We start from the raw sequence: 18468 nt of genomic DNA, 5'->3' as shown, positions 1-18468 counted from the left end.
TGCTGCTACTACTGCTACTGCTGCTGCTATTACTACTACTGCTACTACTACTACTGCTGCTGCTACTGCTGCTACTACTGCTACTGCTGCTGCTACTACTACTGCTGCTGCTGCTGCTGCTACTGCTACTGCTACTGCTGCTGTTGCTGCTGCTGCTACTACTGCTGCTGCTGCTGCTACTACTGCTACTGCTACCGCTACTACCGCTACTGCTACTGCTGCTACTGCTGCTGCTGCTGCTATTGCTGCTACTACTACTACTGCTGCTGCTACTGCTACTACTACTGCTGCTGCTGCTGCTACTACTACTGCTACTACTACTGCGAGTCTAATTTCACATTCTGTGGCTCGTTTTATTTCACTCTCTTTTTAGTGTTTCAAATAAAATCTCTTGCTTTTCATTTAGACCAAAGTATCAATCTTTTCTTTAGCCTTCCTGTTTTTGTGTCTTTTTAAAAATATCTTTCTCTAGTCTAAGATAATGGAAGTTATTCTCTAATTCTACGCAACATTTATTTTGTTTCATTTTATTGTTTTGCCTTTTACTTAGGCTAACAATCCATCTTGAGTAAAATTTGCGTATGTTGTGAGACCGCAGTCCAAATTCATTTCTGTATTCTTGTGGTACACTATTGTCCCAGTTCCATGTATTTCCAAAGCTAACACGGCTGTAAATCTTGACCATATATACTTGGATATATTTCTGTGCTCTCCCTCTTCAGTCTATTTGTCTATCTCTAATTATCGCACTATGTATATATTACTCTGTGTGTGTGTGTGTGCACACGTTGTGTGCCAGCAAGTTGACTCAGACTCAGAGTGACCCTGTAGGAAGAAGTAGAACTGCCCCATAGGGTTTCCAAGGCTGTAAATCTTTATGGAAGCAGACTGCCACGTCTTTCTCCTGAAGAGCAGCTGGTGGGTTAGAGCTGCTGATCTTTAGGTTAGAAGCCCAGCGCTTTAACAACTGCACCACTAGGGCTCCTCATATATTACTATAACTTTATTGAAAGCTTTAATAGCAGGTAAATCAAGATCTCCCAGCTTCTTTGAAATGTCAAAACTATTTTTGTTATATGAATTTTTACAATAGTTTTAGAAAGTTTACACCACAGTTTTTTTTTGTTTTAAATCCTTTTGAGTTTTTGTTTGAGATTGTATCGAATGTATATATTTCACTACAGAAAGAATTGACATCTTTTGATATTATAATAGGAGTTCCTGGGTGGTGATGATGGTTAAGGGCTGGACTACTAACTGAAAGGTTGGTGTTCAAACCCACCAAGAGGCACTTTGGAAGTAAAGCCTTGTAAGCTGCTCCCGAGAGGTCACAGGGTTGAAAACCCCATGGAGTGCAGTTTTACTCTGCACACTTGGGGTCACCATGAGTCAGAATCAACTTGACAGCAACTAACAACAATAATGCTATAGAATATTGTGTTTTCCAACGCAGCAACATGCTGTATGTTTCCATTTACTTAGTGTTCTTTAATGCCATTAAAAAGTATTCATAATTTTTCCCACAAAGCTCTTGCACTATTTTGGTAATTTTATCTCTAGTTTTATGGATTTTTGGATCCTATTGTATGCAGTATTTTTCCCTCAGTCTTATTTATTACTGGTACAGAACCAAAAACCAAACAAACCTAACCCATTGCCACTGAGTCAGTTTGGACTCACAGTACAGAGTAGAACTGCCCTATAGGGTTTCCAAGGAGCACCTGGTGGATTTGAACTGCTGATCTTTTGGTTAGCAGCCGAACTCTTCACCACTACACCACCAAGGTTAGAGAAGTGGTTAAAGTACTTGGCTGCTAACCAAAACGTCAGCAGTTTGAACCCACCAGTCACTCCACTGGAGAAAGATGTGGCAGTCTGCTTCTGTACAGATTTACAATCTTAGAAACCGTATGGGACAGTTCTACTCTGTCCTGTAGTGTTGCAATGAGTTGGAATCGACTAGATGGCAGTGGGTTTGATATTTTTAGTTTATAAAGAAATATGGTTGATTTTTTAAATTAATTTTATTTTCATGAAATTTAACTCATTAATTCTTGTAACTTTTCTGTAGATCCTGTTGGAGATTTTCTGTTATATATCTGTAAATTATTACAGTTTCTTCCTTTTGAACTATTTCTTTCCAATTCTTGTATCTTTATTATTATTTTTTCTTTATTAATACACTGTATAAAAACTCCATTCAATATTGAAAAGAAAGGCAATGGGGGCATTCTCTGTCTCTTTCAAGCCTTCAGGAAGATCATTCAACATTCCACCATTAAGATGTTTGCTGTTGTCTTGGTCAATATCTTTTATCAGTATAGAAAGTTCTTTTCTATTTTTAACTTGGTAGGTGATTTTATTATGACTGTATTTTGAATTTTATCAAATATTGTTATCATCTATTGAAATGATTGCATTATACTTCCTCTTTAATAACCATTTTTGAGAAGAAATACATTGATTAATTTTTCTAACAATAAACCAGTCTTGCATTTTGGTATAAAACCAATGTGGTCATGATTAGTACGGTTTTATCCAGCTGACTAACATTTTGTTTAGGATTTTCTATTTCTGTTCCCGAGTGAGATAGCCTGTAATTTTCTCTCCTTTACCTTCTTTAACAGATTAATTCATTTATGTATTAGTTTCCTGGAATCGCCATAACAAAGTACCACAATGTAGCTGAGTTAGAACAACAGAATTTATTCCCTCACATTTCTGGAGCCTAGAAGTATGAATTCAGGGTGTCAGTAGGGCCATACTCTCTCCAAGGCTCTAGAGGAAGGTCCTTCTTGTCTCTTCCAGCATCTGGTAGCTCCGGACATTCCTCAGTTTGTGACAACATCACTTCAATCTCTACCTCTGTCTTCACATGGCTTGCTCTCTGCATGCCTCTTCTTTTCTTCCAATAAGGATAACACTCCTATTGGAGGAGGATCCCCTACTCCAGTATGATGTCATGTTAACTCATTACATTTGCAAAGTCACTATTTCCAAATAGGTCACATTCACAGGGACTGAGGATTAGGATTTAAGCATTTCTTTCTGGGGGATGCAAACCAACCCACAGCAGTTCATAAACAAACCCAGGAGTGTGCCCTTGTTATTTTCTGGAAGAATCTGTGCATGATTGGAATTATATCTTCACTAAATATTTAGGGAAAACTTGTGAATGAAATCATCTGGGAGAAAAATTTTCTTAATAAAAAGTTTTTGTTTTGGTTTGGTTGTTGTTTTTTATTGTTGTTTTGTTTATAGTTCACATTTTTTAGAAATTTAATTTCTTCTAATAATAGTACTGCTTCCATTTTCTACACTGAAGGGAGGGCAGTTTGGGTGAGTTAGGCTATTTTGTCCACGTCAGGTGAATTTTCTGTTCTAGTGGTTTAAAGTTGTTCTTATATGTTATCTTTTTTTGATATCTGTCTGATTTATGAGGACTGATCTTTTTCATCCATAAAATGAGTTATTTGGGCTCTCTTCTTTTCCTGCCACTCCATTTTTGTAGTCATTTTGAAGAACTGCCACTGCAATTTGTTGATCTTCTCTGTTTATTTTCTGTTTTATTAGTTTCTGCTCTGATTTTTTTGTTTTTTACTTTTTTTCTTTTCTTCAACTTTCTTCTTTGACTTCTGAAATAGATGTTTGGTTCATTAATTTTCAGTGCCCTTCCCATAGACCAAAAAAAAAAAAAAAAACCAAACCAATTGCCATTGAGTGGATTCTGACCTATAGCAACCCTATAGGACAGAGTAGAACTGCCCATAGGGTTTCCAAAGAGTGTCTAGCAGGTTCAGACTGCCAACCTTTTGGTTAGCAGCTGAGCTCTTAACCACTGTGCCACCAGGGCTCCTCCCTCCCCCCTGCAGATATATAGTTAAGAATATAATTTGTTTCTAAATATTGCTTTAGCAATATCCCACAAATTATGATATATAGAATTTGTATTATGATTCAGTTCAAAATATTTTATTATAATCTCTGCTTTAATTATTGGGCTACTTAGAAGTATATTTCTTAATTTCCAAATATAAATATATTTTGTAGTTTTTTTTGGTTATTTATAACCAACTTATTGCATTGCTGTTAAAAACATACTCTCTACTCTGTGACTTGAACCTTTAGAAATGTGTCAAATTTTGCTTTATTGACTAGAATAGGTTCAATTTTAGAAAAATATTCCAAGAATGCTTGCAAAAAGTGTATATTCTGCAGTTGCTGAGTTCAGTTTCTTTGTCTTTCTTTCTTTTTTTTTGTCCATTAGGTTAGATTTGTTAATCATTTTGTTTATATGTCTCTATCCTTAATGAGTTTTTATCTGCTTATTCTTTCAACTATTGTGGGAGGTATTGCAAAATTTCTCTTCGTGACTGTGGATTATTCTATTTTCTTACAGGTGTGTCAATTTTTTCTTTGCATATTGTGAAGCCATAAGATTGCATGAAATTTATAAATTGTTATATCTTACTAATAAATTGAAACTTTAATCATTTAAAACTTTTGTTATCACCCCTTTATCTCAGTAATGCTTTGCCTTAAAGTCTACTCTGTTTTATAACATAATTACATAAGATTCTTTTGCTTGATATCCTCTTATTTTGACCTTATGTTTTAGATGTGCCTTATATAGGGTCACTATGAGTTGGACTCAACTCGACAGCAAAGGGTTTGGTTTTTGTTTTTTTTATAGTTTAGATCTGTTTCTCAAAAATGACACATAGTTGGAAGTTTTTTAACCTCAGGCAATTTCCACTTTTAACTGGAGATTTAGTTTTTAGTTCTTGTTTTTAACTGGAACATTTAGTTCATCAGTATACTTACATATTGATTAGATATGGTTTATCTCATAGAAAGAACCCAGTAATGAGAAATTTTGGGTTCGGTAGTCAAAAAAAAAATAAAAAAATTCTGTAGAGGATTATCACAAATCATTCACTATTGACTTTCTATTTGAAAGACTTACAAAAATAAATTGAGATGGGGTGGAGAAAATAGAGTCTGTAATGGGAAACTGCTGTTGACATTAGTTGATTCAGGTAAATGTAACTGCTTCAGAAACCACCTCCACAAAACTGAAAATATGAGGAGCATTTTAACCTTCTTTAGCTTTTACATTTGTAAGATAATAGAGGAATGATGTTCAATCTACACATTATTTCTAAATTATGTTGGGAACTATAAATATTTTAATCAAAAAATCAACAATTAAATAGCGCACTTGTAAAAGAGGCAAGAGTAGCGACTTCTAGTGATATAGAATTGTAAGAGTAAAACACAAGTTAATGCAAATAAAACATATATTTAAAGACGTTCTTAATAAATACTTAATTGTTCTATAGCTAAGTGGGAGAGCTTTGAGAATAAAAATAATTTAGGATAGACTCTGTATCCATATGACGATTTCACGAGTGCATCATTGACTATTTGTCTACAATCCTCCAAGCTGTTGGATGACTGGGCATTTGGAATATTCAATTGCTTAGATGAATATCCTCTCCAGCTGCAAAGAATAAAAATTAAAATGAAGTCTTTAAAGCATTTTTTTTAAAAGCAAATGGTAGAAGCTGGTGGAGATTGAGAAATTTCACACTAGGTGTGATAAATTTTAACACTGAAAATATTTTAGGAAGCAGTAATGATCGAGATGCAGTGTGTAGAGTTCACTAGAATTTTTATAAACATTATTTCAGCCTGAAAGAATGAGTGTTGACATAATCTGAGAACAAAAGTAAGAAAGAGAAATCCAGGTTGTTTTCGCATTTCACTTCACACTGATCACGATATTCCTTCTCTTTGCAGAGGCAGGCTGGCCTCTGTTCACGTAATTATCCTTCTTTACTGACTTGGACATAGGAAGTCTAATAAACAGTTTCATTATTCCACAGGAGAAAATAAATGGATGTGATACTGGATACTCCCCAACTGGTAATGCTGCTGATAACCCCATACACAATCTCCTTTCATGACTTTTTTGCAGACCAGTATTTCAGGATCTCCTTAAATGCTTTCTTTCTACCTGAGACGTAACCAAACCACAAAGGAGAAGAAATATTTTGAAAAGCCCTTGTTATAGCTCTTTGAAAAATTTGAACAAAGCTTTAACTTTTCACACTTAATTTTCAGTTTCATTTTTAAGCATATTCTGAATATATGTGCTTAATTGAACTTCTAACATATTAAGTAAGATAATAGAAATTTTGATAATATAATTATTAAAGTTCTTTGGTTTTAATCAAACAATCATAGTTTGACGTAGGAGAAAATGGTAAAATCTACTGAGCTCAGGACATACCAAAAAAAGATTAGATTGACTTTATGCTGCCTTGAGCTAAATTTGTGCAAACTTTATCAATATGCATTTTGATTTTGGTTAGTATCTGTAAAAGGACACCTTCTAAGGACATGCACTCAGAAAAATTCTTGAGATGCCACTTTCATATACAAAAATTATACCTCCTGGCAAGCTTTTGTGTATGTGTATGTGGCACTTGAGTGTGTGTATGCACATATATGTCTAAATTCTCTAACCCCGATCAAAAAAACTGAAAACGTTCACAATACTACAAATGCCAGATTCATATCTAAACCATACATGGAATTTAAAGATAATAAATAAAAGCTCCAAGAGGAATTTCGGCCAGATTTGTTTAATTTTATGTTGCATAAATTTTGAAAATAAAATTGCACTCTCTCCCTGCCTGTCTAGTGTAATCTAATCAGGTCTAGGCTTTCAAATGCGAGCCCTGGTGGCACAGTGGTTAACGTCCTCAGCTGCTAAATGAAAGTTCAAACCCACTGGCCACTCCATGGGAGAAAGATGTGACAGTCTGCTTCCGTACAGCCTTAGAAACTCTATGAGGCAGTTCTACTCTGTCTGACAGCATCAATATGAATTGGAATCGACTAGATGGCAATGGGTTCTATACCCATTTATCAGTTATATGTACTATGAACCAGGCATTGTGTAAAGCACACAAAGTACTTTGCAGACTTTTCATTAGTTACTAAGTATCTTTCTTTTTCCAGAAATACTACTCTACAAGGGAGAATGAAGAAAAGAAGATACAAGGGAAAGATTAGTCCAGAGGACTAGTGGGCCACAACTACCATAGCCTCCACCAGACTGAGTCCAGTACAACTAGATGGTGCCCAGCTGCCACCACTGACTGCTTTGACAGAGATCACAACAGAGGGTCCCAGACAGAGCTGGAGAAAAATGTAGAACAAAATTTTAACTCACAAAAAGGTCAGACTTACTGTCCTGACAGAGACTGGAGAAACCCCAAGAGTATGGCCCCCAGACACCCTTTTAGCTCAGTAATGAAGTCACTCCCAAGGTTCACCCTTCAGCCAAAGATTAGACAGCGCCATAAAACAAAACAATACTAATGGGGCACAACAGCCCAGGGACAAGGACTAGAAGGCAGGAGGAGCCAGGAAAGCTGGTGATAGGGAACCCAAGGTTGAGAAGGGAGAGTGTTGACATGTCATGGGATTGTTAACCAATGTCATAAAACAATATGTGTACTAACTGTTTAATGAGAAACTAGTTGTTTTGTAAATCTTCATCTAAAGTACAGCAAAAAAAATTAAAAAAAAAAAGAAATACTGTTCTAAGTTGAATTAGATATTTTCTATCACCATCAATAAGAAATCAAACTCAAATGGGTTTAAGCTAAGGAAAAAAAAAATGACAGTGAGAGGGAGAGCCCTGTGGTAAGACTTGATCTAGGCTTCGAACAGTTTCAGCAGGACAAAGTTTCTCCTCCGATCTATTCCCTCAGGATTAAACCTATTCCAGCCCCCGTTTGTCTTCAACGGAGTTATAGCATCTTCAGTGTATTCTTCCTTTCTGTGCACCAGAGAGAACAAGAGTTAATTTCCAAAGGAGACAAATACATTTGTGGAATTGAGTCTCATTTGCTCTGATTGACTTGATTTGGGTCATGTATTTTTGTGTGAGCTATACGTTTGAGATCAGGGGATTGAAATGGGCTAATTGGAGCAGTGTAGATCAAATGTATTAACTATTAACTAAACTCCGTGGCTGATGCCAGGGCACAGATAATATTAAGATTCACTACAACTGTGATCTTGAACACAACCTAGGATGTTTGTTTGCTCTAAACGGGCTGTGAGTAGGTGTTCTGTCCATATCCCTATCCTTAGATTAGTGGCTTCTATCTTGGCCTTTATCTCAGACCATTTCAAACAGTGCTCTGCTTTAAGGAGATACCATTAATATGATCTTCTCTCTCAGGCTGCACCTCAGAAAAGCTGTTTGCTATGGAAATGATTATTTATTTTCTGAGAGAAAAAAAGATATAATATCATGTGTCTGTGAGTGGCCTGAGAGATTAGGCTTCCCCATGGTCCCAGTCTTATCTCCCATTGGGTTTTCCTCAGCCCTGCCTTAGTAGGATTTAATTTTACCTTGGTGTACAGAATTCTGGTTTTGCATCCTTGTCAGACTCTAGATTAAAGGACACAAGGAGTAGAATCTTTGAAGCCAAGTTGTTTTCCTCCCATTTTTCAGATTAGCCAGTTTTGAGTTAAGTTTATCTTAATGAAATCTGCAATGAGTAAAAAAAAAAAAAAAATCTTCAACATCCTAAATTTTTTCTGTTAAGTGTATCCAACTTTGAAACTTTGGCAGTATGCACATGATCTTAGGCTTAAAATACAACAGAAACAATTTAGTCAGTATTTTTGCTACTAGGTAATAAGTTCAGCCAGACACCACAGGGATTCTCCTATCTCACACTTGTTGCTTAGGTTCAACTATTCTAAATTTGAGACTCTTTCACTCTAAATTAATACCTAATCTCCTGGTACTAATTTAGAGTGTTTTCTGTTGCAAGCCAAAGAAATCCCTTAAAAGAGGGAGACTTTATTGACTCATATAACTATCTAGTTTAGGAAGAGTCAAGTTTCAGGAATGGCTTGACTTGGGCTCAAACAATGTCACCATGACAGAATTTTTCCCTTTCTAGCTCCAGGTTTCTCTCCCTGAGTGTGCACTCCATTTTCAGGCTCCATGTATTCCCAAGACAGCTGTGGCAGTTCCAGTCCTCTCACGGTCTCCCCGCTTAATATCCAGCATGAACAAGGATCTGTTTTCTAGATAGCCCCAGTAACAATCTTACAAGTGACTCTCACTGTCTTAGTTATCTAGTGCTGCTGTAATAGAAATACCACAAGGGGATGGCTTTAACAAAAGAAATTTACTTTCTCACCGTTTAGGAGGATAGAAGTCCGAATTCTGGGTGCTAGCTTGACGGGAAGGCTCTCTCCTGCTGTTGGTTCTGGGGGAACGTCCTTGCCATCAATCTTCCCCTGATCTAGGAGTTTCTTAGTCCAGCGACCCTGGGTCCAAAGGAACCGCTATGTACCTGATGCTTCTTTCTTGGTGGCATGAGGTCCCTCTCCTCTCTGTTCTACTCTCTGTTTTATATCTCAAATGAAATTGACTCAAGATTCAACCTAGTTGTGTAGATTGAGTCCTACTTCTGCTTCATTAACATAACTGCCTCTAATCCTGCCTTATTAACATCATAAAGGTTAGGGTTTACAACACATAGGATAATCACATCAGATTACAAAAATGGTGGACAACCACACAATACTGGGAATCATGGCCTAGGCAAGTTGACACACATTTTTGGGGTCACAATTCAATCCATAACAGTCACTGACCCCGAATGGCTTGAGTTGAGTCATATACCTTTATCAATTTTTTAAGAGGAACAAAATGGGCAGGCTGGCTTGCCTGGACTAATTCTTCAGAATCTGAAATAGAGCTGAATTCACTAAGAATTCATGGGGTGAGAGCAGGGGGTGTTTGGATTCCTGAGAGGGAAGTTGGGGATACTAGAAGTAGAAACAAAAAATACGCATTTTATCATTCATTCATATTTCAACTACCATTTTTTGAGTATATACGCTCAGTCAAACACTGTGTTTAGGTTTTGGGGAAACAAAAAGGGATAAAACATGATTGTTTCCCTTTATTATTATAAATTAAGGACATGAGAAGAATTCTTGGAGAATAAAATATATAAGCAAGCCTTAAATAAGTTAAATAATTATTCTATCTTAGTCTTTATCTCAGACCATTTCAAACGAATAATAATTAGTTAAAGGTGGCCTTGGGGAATAAAAATATAACACTCTAGAAAGATAGAAGAAGCTGAGCAAAGGCAAAGATATGAGGAATCTTGTAGTACTGTTGGAGAGGAGATCATGTTATAAGTCTTCATATTACTGAAACATAAAGATCTGAAATAGAATATAGAGGGTGTGAAATTGGAGAGTTAGGGGTTAGGCAATTAGGGTCAATGCAGATTATGAAAGGCCTTGAATGCCATTTTGAGAATTATACATTTTATCTTATAGGTCAACACTATCCAATAGAAATATAATCTGAGGCACAGATGAGAGCCATATACGTAATTTTAAATTTTCTAGTAGCCATTTTAAATGTAAAAAGGGATTTGTTTAATTTTAATAGTATTTCATTAATGTTATATTCAAATATATTATCCAAAATATTATAATTTCAACACATAAACAATGTAAAGATTACCAATGAGCTATTTTACGTTCTTATTTTTCTATTAACTCTTTGAAATATGGTGTGTATTTTACATTACAGCACATCTCAGTTTAGACTAGGCAAATCTCGAGTGCTCAATAGTGCTTGTGCAATGGGTAGTACAGTTATAAACAATGGAATATTATTTGAAGAAATGTAAGCGAATAAAGAATAAGGTCAAATTTCAGCTTCCACTATGTCATTCTGGTTGCTGTATGAAACATGGATTTGAGGGTGATTCTTTGAATGAATAACTCATTGTTGTCAAGTTGATCCTGACTCATAGCGAACCTGTAAGACAGAGTGGCACTGCTCCATAGGGTTTCCAAGAAGTAGCTGGTGCATTCGGACTGCCAACCTTTTGGGTTAGCAGCCATAGCACTTAACCACACTGTGCCACCAGGGCTAACTTCAGATTCATGGAGGGGCTAAATCAGCAAAAAATTGATAAATTTAAATTATAACCTTTATGAATGGAGGATTTGTGCCTTTGGAAAACCTTTTCTCGAATTGCCTATATGTTTTGTGCAAATAAAGTGCGTTATTTATTCTTTAATTTTATGGAAAGGCTACAGTGGAAAGGTTCCCAAGAAAGAACTTGTGTGATGTTGAGTTTAACCATCTCAGTCTAGATCCAGTGTGCGGAGTTTGATATACTGGAAGCATTCCAGAGAGCCTGCCGACTAGGCCACAAAGACTGTGAACTGCCTACATAAGGGCGAGTCAGGGTGCTCTTTCATGTTTAACTAGTGGTGTTCAGTTTAAGGCTTACTGCACGTTTTGGTTCTCTTCATGCCCCAGGAATCCCTACACTCTGGGTGATTTTCTCTTTCATTCCAGGGTTCTTGTGGCATGGCATCCCACCACTTAGTCATTGTGTGGCAAGTTACTTATCCTGTCTTATTCTTGGTTTCCAAACCTATAAAAACAATATCCTAAGACTTACCTTGCAGAGTTGTTATGAGGAACAAATTAGGTTATCAAGTTCCCAATTCAATGCTTGGCGTACTGTTGGGGCTCAATATTATTAGTAACATTACAGTAATAGCAGTAGTAGGAGGAGGAGTAATAACAGCAATGGTAATAAAAAAAATCTAAGGTAATAGAAATGTTTATGGAACATTTTCTTCAGGAGGTAATCTTTGTATGAAAACTAATCCATATGCAATTCAAAATTTAATATTGATTGGGAGTGGAGAAGCGGTATAGAAGTTCAAAACAATTTAAGTGATAGTGTATAATAAAAAAATGCTGCAAATATTGCTATATGGTGTCAATCCATGCATGAAAACGTCAAGAGATTGGTGACATGATTGCACGAAGAAATTGGAAGCAAATGTACACTGAAATACAAAGCACAGAATACTATGAAGAAAATTACATACCTCCTATTTCTTCCCCTCCAACCAAATGACAGCCATCTTGCCCTCCCCACCCTCACCCGCTACTCTTCTGACTAATTCCCCAGGTCCCCTGTTCAGAGGTTTCTGTTACATCATTGTCTCATAAGGGATTGCATGTCGTTTGTTTACAGTCAGTCCCCAGATTACAAACGCGTTCCATTCCTGTCTTTAAGTTGAATTTGTATGAAAGTCGGAACAGGTAGGTACGGTTCGTATCTAATGTCAGTTGGTAAAATGTTTGTCTTAGTATAAAGTATACCTTTCTGTGCATAAAAAACATTAAAGAAATGTCTCCAGATACACTAAAACATCTTTAACATAATAATACCGTAATAATAACAATGTTTCGATGGGCATTGCAAAATAGCACCCGTTTGTTACTATGAACCATTGTATGTACCTCAACTTTTTAATACAAATGGGCTTCACAGGGGTTGGTTCATAACTGCAGGTTGTACGTAAGTCGGATGTTCGTAATCTGGGGACTGCCTGTACTGATTGTATTACAGCCTGTCACAACGCAGCATGTCACAGCGGATCAAAGAAACACACTGTGGCTCGTTTGTTTCCATAGGTGCAATGTTTGTGGGGAAAAAAAAAAGCAAAACAAACAACTTTCTTCTATTTGATGCTTAAAACACTGTTGTGGATCCTGACATGCCGACAAATTTTTAAGAATTCTTTCGAGCTCTCGTGTAACACCTTCTGAGGCAAAGATGCTTCTAAGATCCTTGCTCTTTGCTCATGGGTCCTTATATTCTTATTTGTCAGGCTTCCTATTAGTTTTCTAAATCTTTGTTATAACTATAATTTTTAAAGTTAAATTAAGATAACTCCTCTAAAGAAAAAATAAATTTTTTTTTTATGTGAGATGATAGGAAGATTGAGTTAAAGAGCTATGTTGGAACAAGAGCCCCCTAAGGAGGGCTTCTGGTCTTAGGGCCAGGTAGAACTCGGTGGTGACCTCCTTCCAACAGCTTCATGTCAGTTCTGTTTCGTTTCCTTCAGTACATCTATGAATATTAACATGCTGTGTGGTCAGGAGCAGATGACCTGAATAACGAAATTTCTTTTCTCTCTCAGTTTTTCTCTCTGTCTCTCTTATTCTCTCTCCTTTTTTTAATTGTCTCAGCAGGAACTTTCTTTTCTCACAAGATTTGGAGGTGACAGATGTAAAATCTTACACATCCTCATTAAAATGTCATAATGTGGCATGTGATTACACCGTGGCATAAAACCCAGCATCAAATATGACAAGCGGTATCCTCTTGGGTTGTGCTGTTTCTGAGGTTCCCTCCCTCTGAGTGTAGGGAATCTATGAATGAGGCGAACAAGCTGAAAAGACTTCCAAAGGGAATGTGAAGTTTCATTACCACGTCAGATGAAAATGGGCTGCTTTGAATATGTCCCTATCGGACCCACGTATCGGTTGAATGGCTGGTTTTTTTCTGAACCAGGACCCTGGAGTTCACATGAACAATGAAGTTGGTACCACACGAGCTTAAATGTCAGTGTTTTTAAGCCAGGCAGCTTGAAATATATACTGCCATTTTAAAGAGAATTTTTTGAGGTATACAGTGAACTAATTTCTAGTATAAAAATGTTGAAGATTTTCCCCTTTTTTTACCATGACTAAACTAATGGGTCACTAGGAGGTGGAATCGACTCAGTGGCAACAGGTTTGATTTTCTTTCTTTCTTTTTTTTTTTTGGTATTGCTGTAGAGGGGAACCCTGCCGGTGTAGTGGTTATGCGCTTGGCTGCTAACTGAAAGGTCGGTGGTTTGAAGCTGCCAGACGCTCCACAAGAGAAAGATGGGGTAGTTTTCTTCTGTAAAATATTACAGTCTTGGAAACGCTATGGGGCAATTCTACTCTGTCCTAATGGGTCACTATGAGTGGGAATCGACTAGACGGCAGTGGGTCATAAATATAGAGAGTAATAAACACACAGACAAAAAACATGACTGTATTGGAAAAACATTTCATGAGATGAATCTATCTGGTTTGGCAACGGAAGCATCAGATGCTTTTGAATCAGAAAAAAATATGTATGATTTTTGGCAAGTCCCATTTTGCAGGATTGTAAAAGTCAGTGATAACATACATCTAGGCTTCCTAGGATAAAGTCTGTGTACTTTTGTGGTAGAACTGATGATTTTAAGAGCTATACAGATGACTTTTTAAAGGTTTATGCCTATATTTAATTTTGTATGCAATTCTTCACCTGGCATTTATAAGAAATGACATTAGTTTCCCTATTTTGTGTTAGAAATACAAGATTTCATTTTTAATTCATTCATTTAAATGAAAAAGTTAGTCTATTAGACACACAAGTGTTAGTACAGGGGCATGAATACATACCAAAATTCATCAAGGTAGTGTGTAAATGACTGAAACTTGAAAAACGTTGATACGTGTGATACACGAAACCCAAATCCTGGTGTTGTTGGTTGCCATCAAGTCAATTCTGACTCGTGGTGATCCCATGGATGCAGAGCAGAACTGTGCTCCCTAGAGTTTTCAAGGCTGTGATCTTTTGGAAGCAGATAATCAGGCCTGTCTTCCAGGCACCTGTGGGTGGGTTTGAACTGCCAACCTTTTGGCTAGTAGATGAGAGCTTGACCATTTGTGCTACATATGGCAACTGGCTTTATCAGTATTGTGATTACGACAGAGGAAATATCTGGAGTGTATTCTTCATGGTTGGCATACTTCAAGTCTGATCCCATTAACAGCTTCTATTCAGGGACAAGGCTTTGGAAAGAGGGTCAGTAGAACTAGGAAGATGTCCCTGTCCTAGAGGCCAGTGCCCTAGTCAGAGCCTCGGGCCTGTGAACCCTCTGGGATCATCTCAAAGCCACATAAGCAGTCAGTAACTTTCCGCGCTCACATTCTATCTCAGGTCAGAATTTGCTCCTGAAGTTAGTTATGATGCACTGTTTAAAAGTGAATTTTCTATACTAATGAAATATAATATGTGTCACAAATTGGAAGTAGTCAGAATTTTAGGAGGAGGTATAGCATAAAGGTTAAAACCCTGAGTTTCTGATAGGCTAAGTTTTAAAATCCCAGGTTTTTTATTTTATATCTGTGAGGCAAGATTGCCATCTCTAAGACTAGACTCAGTTTTCTCCTCTGCAATGTCAGACTCTTTAACATATTACTAGATAACTCTCACCGAAAATTCAGATGTCTGGACCAAACTGTAAATTTCATCATCCAAAAAGGAGTTGTCATGCGCATGTAGATTGGCCTTTACCAGCGCACCGCTTAGTGTCGATAGCGTTTGCACACACAATAAGCACGCACAGTCAAAGGACTTCTAAGTGATGGGTCTCTCAAGATCTGAGAACTCACCTTGTGCAAGCCCCTCATTTTACACAGAACGACCCAAGACACTAAGACACTAAACAATTTTATAGAGTCCTGTTAGTAACTGATATCTGACTATAGTCTAATTTCTTCTAAGTACTTCCGCTGTTTTTTTCTGGCGTCAGGCTTGTGGAAAATTACAGACTACAAGTTATGAAAATGTTAGCTGTATATCTATTAAACTCATTACATCCATTTTTTGCAGCTATTCATCCATAAATGCTATTCTTTGAAGCATGGAGTGCTAGAGGAAGAGAGCTAAAAGACCACTCTAGGGAGCTGGGCAGCCTCAGGTTAAAGAACGGATGTCATTGAGTTGATTCTGACTCATAGCGACCCCATAGGACAGAGTAGAACTGCCCCATGGGGTTTTCAAGGAGCGCCTGGTGAATTTGAACTGCCAACCTTTTGGTTAGCAGCTGTAGCACTTAACCACTACTCCACCAGGGTTTCCTCAGATCAAAGATGAGTTTGTAAACCATATTAAGGAATTTGACTCTATCGTGGAGTCTTTGGGGAGCCAGCAAAGGACTTTAAATAGGAGATTACTGTGGTGATGTTGGGTTTTAAAAGTGCCTCCTGGCTGAATAGCAAAGAATCTACCGGAATGGAGCAAAGCTGAGTTGGGAGACCACTTAGGAGCTGGTTTCTTTATTCCAGGTGAGAAATTATGGAAAATTAGAGAAGTTATTATGGAGTAGGAGAGAAGAGGGCAGATAGCAAGATCTTTCCACAAAGAATCAACAGGGTCTGCTGATGAATTACATGCAGAGGAGAGAGCCTGGGAAGGCACGTCTGCTACGTGTTAAGCAGTGTGATAGCACTTTGACACGCGGTCTCACTGAATTCCTCATGGCAATCCTTTAACGTTGGCAACATCATCCCTGTTATTTAGTGAGTGGTTCAGGTTCTATAAAGTTTGAGAGAGCCAGTCTGTGGATCCAGCTTAAATAAATTTATGTGTAAAAACACTTCGGACTGGTTTAATTTCATTTATTCAATCCAACATTAGCTGGGTACCTACTGCATGCAAAACATAGGGGAAAAAAAAAAACTGTGATGATGAAGACATTAGTTCTTTGTCATGGAGTTAATGAGCTGGTAAAGGCAACATCACATTTTTTACTCTGAGAAGCTTAATGTCTTAGGTCAGCCACTAGCAGTTTCTCAGAACATTCTTCAACTCTTTTTAAAAGTAAATTCAGATCTACGTGTGACAATATGCTTCTAAACACTGGTGTGAGCTCACAGTAGTAATACGGAAATTTTTGGAAAATCTGTAGTAATATGAATCTAGGCTCTAATTTTCTTTCTGTTTTCCTTCCATCACAAACACACATGCAAAATACACAGGGACTTTTTACCTCGCCATTTTCAAAAACAATCCACCATGCTTCGGGCGTTCAGAAACTGCAGTGTAGTTCTCTGTGAGTTCAAAGCATTAAAACGACGACTTCTTCATCACTTTGAGGTGACCTAAATGGATTAAATAGCACTTAAAATGTGAGGGAGAGCCATCAACAAACCAATAACTAATCAAATTATCAAGTGAAGGCCAAGTAAGCTTAACTGTAAACTAAAAACCCATTACAATCTAGTCGATTTGAACTCAGCAACTCTATAGGACTGAAGAGAACTGCCCCATAGGGTTTCCAAGGAGCAGCTGGAATATCAAACTGCAGACGTTTTGGTTAGTAGCCTGATCTCTTAACCAACATCACCAATGCTCCTTTTATTCTTTCTTTTTTTTTCCCCCCTCATGGAAAAGAAAACTTTTTCTATATAACTAGACACAATTTAAGGAGTTGTTATACATTCTGTATTATGGAATGAATCCATATTTAGTCTCCCATGACCCACCATTATTCTATTTAATAAGCCCTAATATGAGCAATAGGGTCACTATGAGTCGGAATCAACTCGATGGCAATGTGTTTGGTTTTGGTTTTTAATATGAGCAATAGGGACAAATGTGTATTTGAAGATTTTACTGCTCTCATTTTTTTATCCTGTACATTTGAGCTTGGATGGATCTTATTGGTATTTCAGCCCCATTTAGATAATACTATATTCAACTTCATGGTGAATGGTATTATACTGGCACGTCAATGTATTTGCTACAGCACCTGTTTTAATTCAAAGAAAGAGGGGATCCCATACTACCATCATAGTTCTGAAGAAAACAATTACACTCAGATACTTAGCACTGAAATAAAGTTAAAGTATCATATTCACTGTGCTTCAACACTAAAATGCTTTACTGACCTTTTTCAGGTGTTATATAAATAATAGCGTATTTTATAGAGAGCTAAAGAGGAATGACTCTTCAGATTCATGCTTCACACTGTAATAATGCCCTTTTGCCTGAAACACAAATATCCTGCTTTGAAATTTAATACCATTCAAGCTCTTCATTTGAATGTGGAAGTGGATACATATGAGCGATGGGCATCACAGGGCAGACATTAGCCTTTTCCACATGGACCTTAACTCTGTCCTTTATGCTGACTTCATCATAAAATGCATTCCTGCATTTTTGTCCTAGGCTATAAAGTACAAATTCAAATCTAACCATCCTATACCTAGACATTATTCCCATAATTTTGTTTCAGTAATGCTTAAAACCCTTTACCTCTCACTAGTCTTGCTAGGAAGACAATACTTCCAAACAGCACTCCAAATAAAAACCTGTGGCTGAGTGTCTTAGCTGGTTTCCACGCTTTTGTCTTATTCTGATTTCAAATTTATGATAAACTTGGACAGTTTTCAAGGATTTTGTCCTTGCTTTTTCAGGCTTGTGTTTGACATTGGCTAATCAGATGTCCCATATAAGAGACAGTGGATTCTTACAGGAATTCTTAGATTGTGTGTTAGGTAGGTTATATTCTTATTTAATAGGCTGACTTTTCATCAATCTCCTTCCTTTTTGCCTTTTTTGCTTCTTTGAAATAAGATTATCATAACTTACCCACTATTCCATACCCTTAAAAGGCTATATTAAGAAGATAATGTTTGCAAATGACTTGAACCCCTCCACAGAAAATTACTGTCTGAATTGTACTTGAGATTATCTTTCAGAGTGCTTCCTGGAATGA

The sequence above is a fragment of the Trichechus manatus genome, unplaced genomic scaffold (assembly GCF_000243295.1).
Source record: "Trichechus manatus latirostris isolate Lorelei unplaced genomic scaffold, TriManLat1.0 scaffold00023, whole genome shotgun sequence".
In the NCBI taxonomy this organism is placed as follows: domain Eukaryota; kingdom Metazoa; phylum Chordata; class Mammalia; order Sirenia; family Trichechidae; genus Trichechus; species Trichechus manatus.
Note: the sequence above shows the minus strand (reverse complement) of the source record.